Below are 8,880 nucleotides of genomic sequence, written 5' to 3'. Positions count from 1 at the left end.
ACGTCATTAGAAGGAGTTGTGTGCATTCTGTTGCATATATCTGACACTCCAACGCATTACATTTACTTAAACGCATCAAAGCATAAACGCATTACTTACACTTAGAACTTATTCTTCCAATTTAGTTTATACAATACACTCCTAGAGCGAATCACGTTAGCAACGAACAAGTTTTTGGCGCCGTTGCTGGGGATTCAGAAACAAAACTAACCAGAAATTTCATTTGTATCTGTTGTAGGAACACTTCGGTCGATGGAGTATTACAAGTTAAGCCTAAGCTTGTGAACGTTTATGAGCAGGGAGAGAACTCTTGAACTCAGATACGACCCCGAGATTGAAAGGACCTTCCGGCATAGAAACCAATCTAACCATCGTTGGAGGTTGAGGTAGCAATTTCTCAGACAACAGAACAGGTAACAAGCAATGGCAGAAGAACAAGCAAATCAGCAACTAGCTCATGCTGTACAGAATCCAATCCTGATGGCAAATAGCAGCATGCGTCCCATAAGGGAGTACGTGTCCCCTGTACTATACGATTTCTCTCCAAGAATCATATACCCAACGCCGGATGGAATCAGGTTCGAGATGTTATCTGTTATGCTCCAAATGCTCCAGTCTGTTGGACAATTTGGAGGTGGTCATGGTGAAGATCCTCACGCCCATATAAAGCGTTTCCTAGAAACATGTAATTCATTTATGATTCCTAGAATCACCCAAGAGGCGATCAGGCTATCCTTGTTTCCCTATTCTTTGCGTGATGAGGCAAAACAATGGGTGAGCTCACTGGAGCCTTGTGAAATCACCACCTGGGAGAAGTTGGTAGAAAAATTTATGCAAAAATACTTCTCACCTACCACCAACGCGAGGAAGCATCGAGAGATTATGAACTTTGAACAAGAAGATGCTGAGACCTTAAGCGCTGCATGGGAGCGTTTTAAGGGCTTGGTCAATAATTTCTCGAACCATGGACTACCTCTAACTATCCAAATGGAGACGTTTTATGGAGGACTGAATAGAGCATCGCAGATGGCACGCAGCAGCAGCTGGTGGACTTATGGACAAATCTTACACTTAGGCTAAAGAGATACTAGACCGCATTGGTAAACACAATATGGAATGGGTGGATGATTTGTATGATGGAAGAGCTGACAGGAAGAAGAGATCTCTGAGTGTTAATTCTATCGATTCCAATGCAATTGCCACACTTTCTGCTCAAGTGGCTACGATGGCTAGCCTTCTGCAGAACATAATGTTGGGAAACGCATCAAATCAGCAGAAGGTGAATCAGATAGAGGCGTTTGGGCAGCCCATGGTTAGTTGTGTAGGCTGTGGAGATCCTCACTCCTATGCTAAATGTCCAAAAAACCCTCAGTCAGTATGTTTTATCAAAAACAACCCATTCTCTAATACATATAATCCTGGATGGAGAAACCATCCGAATTTTTCTTGGATAGAAGGAAATCATCAAGAGCACCACCTAAGGGCGAACCATCAGCAAAGGAATGGACTGCCGCCTGTATTTCAACAAACCATCAGCAACATCAACAACCCTTTAATAAAGGAGGACAGGCGTCGAGCTCAGGATCTCCGCTTGAGAACCTATTGAAGGAATACATAGCCCAAAATGACGCGTTGCTGAAAAGCCAGGTGTCATCTATCAGAAACCTGGAAATTCAGGTAGGGTAGATAGCGAGCGAGTTGAAAAACAGGCAGCCTGGAGTTCTACCTAGCAATATTGAAACACCTAGGAATAATAATGAAAAGGAGCAATGTCACGCGGTGACGTTGCGAAGTGGAAGAGCTCTTGAAGAAAGAAGAATGAATCAAAGAAGTAACAGTCCTTTGAAAGAACGCATCACATGTTTAATGGATCAGGAAGAAAGAACGCCCGAGACTACAAGCCATTCAGAACCTAGTACATCTAACGCAGGAAAACTTGAGGTGACTTTGAACGCACCATTCCCTAGGCGTCTGATGAAGAAGAATGATGAACAGCAATTCAAGCGCTTTCTTGAGCTCCTGAAGCAGCTGCATATCAATATTCCATTTATAGAGGCTTTGGAGCAGATGCCAACATATGTCAAATTTTTTAAGGACATTTTGACGAAGAAGAGAAGAGTCAGTGAGAAGGAAGTAATAGCGCTAACGCAGGAGTGTAACGCGTTAGTAAGCAACAGTCTACTAAAGAAGCAGAAGGACACTGGGAGCTTCACAGTTCCTTGTTCGATAGGAGGATTGGATGTGGGTCATGCATTGTGCGATCTAGAAGCCAACATTAATCTCATGCCACTTTCAATTTTTAAGAAATTGGGGATTGGCGAAGCACAACCTACTTCTGTTACTCTTCAGTTCACTGACAGAACAATTAAGTACCCAAAAGGGAAAATTGAAGACGTTCTGGTGAAGGTTGACAATTTCATATTCTCAGCAGACGTTCTGGAGGTACCAATTATCCTTGGACGCCCCTTCTTAGCTACTGAGAAAGTTTTAATTGACGTGCATAAAGGCGAATTAACTATGCACGTGGACAATGAAGAGGTGAAGTTTAATGTGCTCAATGCATTAAAGTTCCCAGATAGTGAAGATTGTCAACTCAACAGTATTGAGTTGCCTGAAGAAGAGACTCATGTATGTGAGGTCCTCGCATTGGAGGAAAGCCTGGAAGAATCAGAGCCGCCAAGTCTGAGTGAACGACGGACAAAACCAATGCGTCCTTCACTTGAAGAACCACCAGAACTTGAGTTGAAACAGTTACCTGGACACTTGAAATATGCATTCCTTGGAACCAACAACACTTTACCTGTGATCATTTCCGCAAACCTTACAGAGCCTAATGAGCAATCTCTCTTGTAGATGTTGAAAAACCACAAGCGTACAATAGGCTGGACGCTTGCGGATATCCGTGGCATTAGTCCATCCTATTGCATGCATAAGATTAGGCTGGAAGAAGGGAAGTTGGGGCCAATTGAGCCTCAAAGAAGGCTGAACCCCATAATGAAAGAAGTGGTCAAGAAAGAAATTTTAAAATGATTGGACGTGGGAGTTATTTATCCTATATCCGAAAGTAGTTGGGTAAGTCCAGTCCAATGCGTTCCCAAGAAGGGGGAACGACCGTGATAGTCAACAGCAATAATGAACTCATACCCTCGAGGACTGTCACGGGCTGGCGATCTATATGGATTAAAGGAAGCTCAACGCAGCAACTAAGAAAGACCACTTCTCTCTTCCTTTCATCGATTAAATGCTTGACAGACTTGCGGGCAAAGAATCTTATTGCTTTCTCGATGGATAGTCTGGTTACAACCAGATTTTGATTGATCCAGAAGATCAGGAGAAGACTATGTTTGCTTGTCCCTTTGAAACATTTACATTCAGACGCATGCCCTTTGGGCTGTGTAACGCACCTGGGACATTTCAAAGATGTATAATGACTATCTTATCTTACTTCCTAGAAAAGACCGTTGAAGTCTTCATGGACGACTTTTCAGTCTTTGGAGACTCATTCCAGTCATGCCTAGATAATTTGGAGGTCGTCCTCGCTCAATGCGAGGAAATAAACTTGGTGCTGAATTGGGAGAAATGTCACTTCATGGTGACTGAAGGAGTTGTCTTAGGTCACAAAGTATCTAAGGTTGGCTTGGAAGTAGATGAAGCCAAAATAGATCTCATAGAAAAACTTCCACCACCATCAAATGTTAAAACTTTACGAAGTTTTCTAGGGCATGCTGACTTTTATAGACGGTTCGTTAGAGGATTTTCTCAGATTGCGCGACCTCTGAGCACATTACTAGAGGCGAACCGGCCCTATGACTTTAATGAAGACTGCACTGACGCGTTTGAAACCTTGAAGTATGCGTTAATGACAACTCCAGTACTGATAGCGCCGAACTGGACACAACGCTTTATTCTCATGTGCGACGCGAGTGATGTGGCAGTAGGAACAATGTTAGGGCAGAAAAAGGGTAATTTGATACATCCCATCTCCTACGCGTCCAAAACATTAAATGACCCTCAGGAACACTACACCACTACTGAAAAAGAAATGTTGGCTATAGTGTTTGGCATTGAAAAGTTTCAATCTTACTTAGTTGGTGCGTCAGCCACCATATACACCAACCACTCAGCCATAAAATTTCTGATGAGCAAAAAAGACACGAAGCCAAGATTGATAAGATGGGTGCTGCTACTACAGGAGTTTGATATTGATATCTAGGATAGAAAGGGAACAAAAAATCAAGTGGCTGACCACTTGTCCAGTCTAGAGAATCAAGAAATGAAAGCCTAAGAAGGTGGAATCAAAGACGTATTTCCTGAAGAAAGCCTGTTTAGAGTTGAAGGAAAGAACCTTGGTATGTGGACATAGTCAATTATTTAACCACCAAGCAATTCCCTAGGAACTTCAACTCTCAGCAAAAGAAGCTGTTAATTCATGACAGCAAGTTTTATTTTTGGGATGAACCGTTTCTATATAAACAAGGCCCTGACTCCATAATGCGTCGATGCGTTCCGGAGGAGGAGACACAACGCATCTTAGCTGAGTGTCATGACTTTCCTTACGGAGGGCATTTCAGTGGGCAAAGAACCGCAGTGAAGGTCCTTCAAAGCGGATACTTTTGGCCCACCCTCTTTAAAGATGCGAGGGAGTTTGATTGAAAATGTGACCCCTGTCAATGCACCGGGAATATTTCTTCAAGGGACGCAACGCCCTTGAACAATATTCTCGAAGTTGAGTTGTTTGATGTTTGGGGCATAGATTTTATGGGACCTTTTCCCCTATCCTGTGGCCAACAGTACATCCTGCTTGTAGTAGATTATGTATCTAAGTGGGTAGAAGTAGTAGCCTGTGCTAGGAATGATGCGTCTATTGTATCTAAGTTTCTTACCAGGAACATCTTTACACGCTATGGAACACCAAGAGCCCTGATAAGCGACGAAGGTATGCACTTCATTAATCACATCATTTCCAAATTACTTGCAAAATATAATGTCAGGTACAAGATCGCCACTGCCTACCACCCACAAACAAACGGTCAAGCAGAAGTATCAAATCGAGAAATCAAGTCTATCTTGGAGAAAGTCGTCAATGCAATGTGGAAGGTTTGGGCTAGAGGCTGGATGAAGCACTCTGGGCCTACAGAACTGCTTACAAAACTCCTATAGGTATGTCTCCATACTCTCTTGTATATGGAAAAGCTTGTCACTTACCTTTAGAGTTAAAGCACAAGGCGTTTTGGGCAGTTAAAAAGCTAAACATGAACTTGGTGCTCAACGCAAACTTCAGCTCAATAAGCTCGAGGAGTGGTGATTGAACGCGTACGAGAACAACAAGCTGTACAAAGAAAAGATAAAGCGTTGGCATGACCAACGCATCAGTAAGAAAGAACTTATTGTTGACCAAAATGTTCTATTGTTCAATCCACATCTGCGTTTGTTTCTAGGAAAACTAAAATCCAGGTGGTCAGGACCCTTTATCATTAAAACAATCTTTCCATATGGAGCCGTGGAAATAACGCGAGAAGATGGCACCAACACATTCAAAGTAAACGGCCAGAGAGTGAAGCCTCACTTTGAAAATGGACTGGAACGCCAAAAGTCATCTCTCGCACTACGCGAAGCCAATTGAGGCCCGCGTCGAAGTATCCATGCGTTTGCATCGCCATATATTCCAGGGACACTTCCTCTATCCTTATCTTTTTGCATTCTGTATTTTACAATGCGTTTGAGTTTGTTGATTTATTTGTTTAGTTGTTTTAAGATTATTCTTTGTTTTTGCTTTTATAAAAGTTTGAAACTTGTTTGTTTTTCTTTAAAAATTGTGTATAATCAAGTTGGGAATAACGGATGCGTTAGACGCAAGTCTAACGCATCGCCCAGTTAAAGGGATTCGTCTCAGAACACAAAAACACTCAAGTATTTAGAAATCCGAGACGTCTCTTCAGCTTTACATTTATTATAGACGTCATGCGCCGCCTGACGTCAACCACTAATTCTTTCTCAGCCTATAAAAGGACTCAACGATTCGAAGCCTTCTTCTTGTTCATTTTCACTCTCGAGTTCTCTGAAACAAAAAAAAAGAAAGAAAAAAACCTAACCTCTGCGTCTCCCTTGCTTCCGATTCGCTCGAGTTTCTCTGGCCACAATGTCGTCCACCTCAGATAGCCAGAACCAGACCGTGAGCTTTGGGAACGACTCACCGGTAAGCTTCTATTCCTCGTCCTTTATTTCGATTTCACCTCCCCTGAGCCCTAGAAAAACCACCAAAACTCTTGCCCAAACCAAACCCACACACGCCGGAGCTACCTCTTCCCAACGGCCGTTTGTTTTGAAATCTTCCACAACACCCATGAAACTCCCTTCCAAAACCTCCAAAACCATCGTTACCCCTCCGGCCAAGACTCTTCAACCTAAACCTAAGACTCCTCAACCAAAACCCAAAACTACTCCTAAGCCAAGGGCTAAAACACCTGCAAAACCAAGGACTTGTCCATCATCTACGGCCGCTTCCAAACCCTACACCAAGGTTGCCCCACCACCAGTCATTCCTAACATCACTATAGTGGGTGCAATGCATAATCCACTCCCAGCCTATGTCCACAACGCACCGTCACCAGCCGTGCGTCCACCACCTCCACTTTCGATCCATCCCTTAGCCACCATTTATCCAGTGGAATCAGACGCATCGAGTTAACCACCTCATTCTCCTATCATCATATCCTCTCCAGGGATGCCTCATACCCCAGTAGGCACCCCTCCATTTACTCCACTGATACTACCCTCTGACAATCCTGCGTTAAAGCGTAATCTTGAAGAGTTGGCAGAATTGGCTCGACTGGACGAGCAAGAGGTTTTTGGTACGATCTTGGCGTCCCTCAATTAAAGCCAAGAGAAAAAGCAGGTGATGCGTTCAGACCCACCTAATGCATCACTTGAATTAGACGAAGCGGAGCGGTATGCTATGATGCTTAAAGAAGAACTAAAAGAAGAATTAAGAGAAGAAAAGGAAGAAGAAGATAGAGAAGAAGGGAGAATTAGCCTTGACGTGTCTCAATCATGCCCATCTGACGCGAATGAAGGGCCCTTAAAATCAAAAAGAGTAATAAGGAAAAGAAGGTTAATATGGAGGAAGAAGAAGATGAGCAATCTGCATTCGGCCCTGAGGATGCAATGCATGGAAATAGCTCAAGGCATGACGCACTAGAGCAGGAATTGGAAGACTATCAGCCCGTAATGCAAGGGCGAAGGAAGAAGACTCTCCAAAGGGAATTGGAGAATGAACTAAGAGAGATGGCAATGGAAGCCAAAGAGTTTGAGCACGCGGTAGGAAAACGCAAGGTAACCAACGCATTACCTAAAAAGACCTCGGGAAGAAGGTGTCAATTTAGTGACATACTCGTAGAAAAGGGCTTCTTTCCCGAGCGCCACCCTCTGCCAATATACATAACAGAAACAATAAACGCATTGGGGTGGAATCAATTCTGCGTTGGGCACACCCGTATTTGGACCAACCTCGTCTGCATGTTCTACAACAGTGAGTTTGATATGGAGAAGAACACAACTTTTGTTGATGGGGTGTTAGTGCGCTTCTCAGCTGACAAGATAAACAAAGTGTTCAACATTGACAGTAATCCGGACGCTGAAGAAAATCGCATCTTAGAGCAGGCAACGCTAAGCCAATTAGAAGATGCGTTAAGGACGATAGCCAAACATGGAAGCAAATGGCAAACATCGAGAAACGGGGCAAAAATGTTAGCTTCCAGGAATTTAACTCCAGACGCGAATTTGTGGTATTACTTGATCAAACGGAGCATCATGCCTACAATGTATGATGATACATTATCAAAGGAACGCGTCCTGGCTACCTATTGTGTCATGTAGTGCATCCCTTTGGACATTGGAAGAATTATAAGAGATCAGATCAAGGCCATCAAGACTAAGCCACGAGGGCAACTCTACTTTCCATGGTTGATATGTGCACTATGCAAACGCGAGGGCATCCCTCTGGGGAATGATTATGAAGATATCGATGGTTTGATAGACATAAAGTTAGCGAGGCATCTACTTCGTGGTAACCAAGCCTCGATCATCCAAACGGGCCCCCAAAAGAAGACGCGTCCAGATTTTGAACATAGCAATGAAGCTTTAGAGCACGAAGAACATGAAGCTGAGCTTGAACTTCCGGCAGAAGAAGCACAACCAACCCTCAATCTTACTTTCCATGACTCACCATTGGCCCCGCCAGAAGGTCGTCCTGATCAAACGCATCAAGAACCAACTTATATAGATCAGGAAATCCCTTGTTCCCTTCCTTCACCCCCACCAAGTCCAATTCCCACTTTGTGCCTCCTCCAATAATTTTTGAACCAACTGGGCTAGGGTCAAGCAACGCAGCAAATTTTGAAGACTCAGTTGGAAGAAATGAAGAACCAACACCACCTCAACGTAGCGCAAAATTGGAAGAGTTGAAAACTTTTATCAGTGATCAACTCAGACCACTGGCTGTGTCTATCGAAGGTCTTCAGCAACAGAATCAGGTTTTAAGGGATTAGCTAAGGCAGCAAACAAGACAGATGTAAGATCAATTTGTTTACACAACGCAATACATCAATCAGGTCTTGGTTGGAATGTTTGCTCTACCTTCATGCCTGCCCATCTTAGAAACACCCTACGTTTTATGGATGAAGACCCTGAGGAAGAATGCAGAGATGACGCGCCAGCACAATAGAGTTTTAGGGTGTTCGATTATTTTTGTATTTTGATTTAATTCTTTTGTATCTGCTTTACTTGTTTGTTTACTTCATGTGAATTTATGAAAATGAATGAGAAAATTCCTATCATTTTGTTCCTTGCGTTTGACCTTGGCATACTTGATTTTTGTTCTTT

General features: G+C 43.2%; 1 non-coding gene across 1 annotated transcript; it reads right to left on the bottom strand.

Annotated features, from left to right (window-relative positions):
- Positions 1 to 868: 868 nt before the first annotated feature.
- LOC120092240 (small nucleolar RNA R71) lies at positions 869 to 971 on the bottom strand. The gene has a single exon (XR_005485951.1). It is a non-coding gene; the product is annotated as a small nucleolar RNA R71 (small nucleolar RNA).
- Positions 972 to 8,880: the final 7,909 nt, after the last annotated feature.

Source organism: Benincasa hispida, chromosome 11 (assembly GCF_027475165.1).
Source record: "Benincasa hispida cultivar pf3 chromosome 11, pf3_genome.v1.1, whole genome shotgun sequence".
NCBI classification, from domain to species: domain Eukaryota; kingdom Viridiplantae; phylum Streptophyta; class Magnoliopsida; order Cucurbitales; family Cucurbitaceae; genus Benincasa; species Benincasa hispida.
Note: the sequence above shows the minus strand (reverse complement) of the source record. Positions and strands in the feature narration are given on the sequence as shown.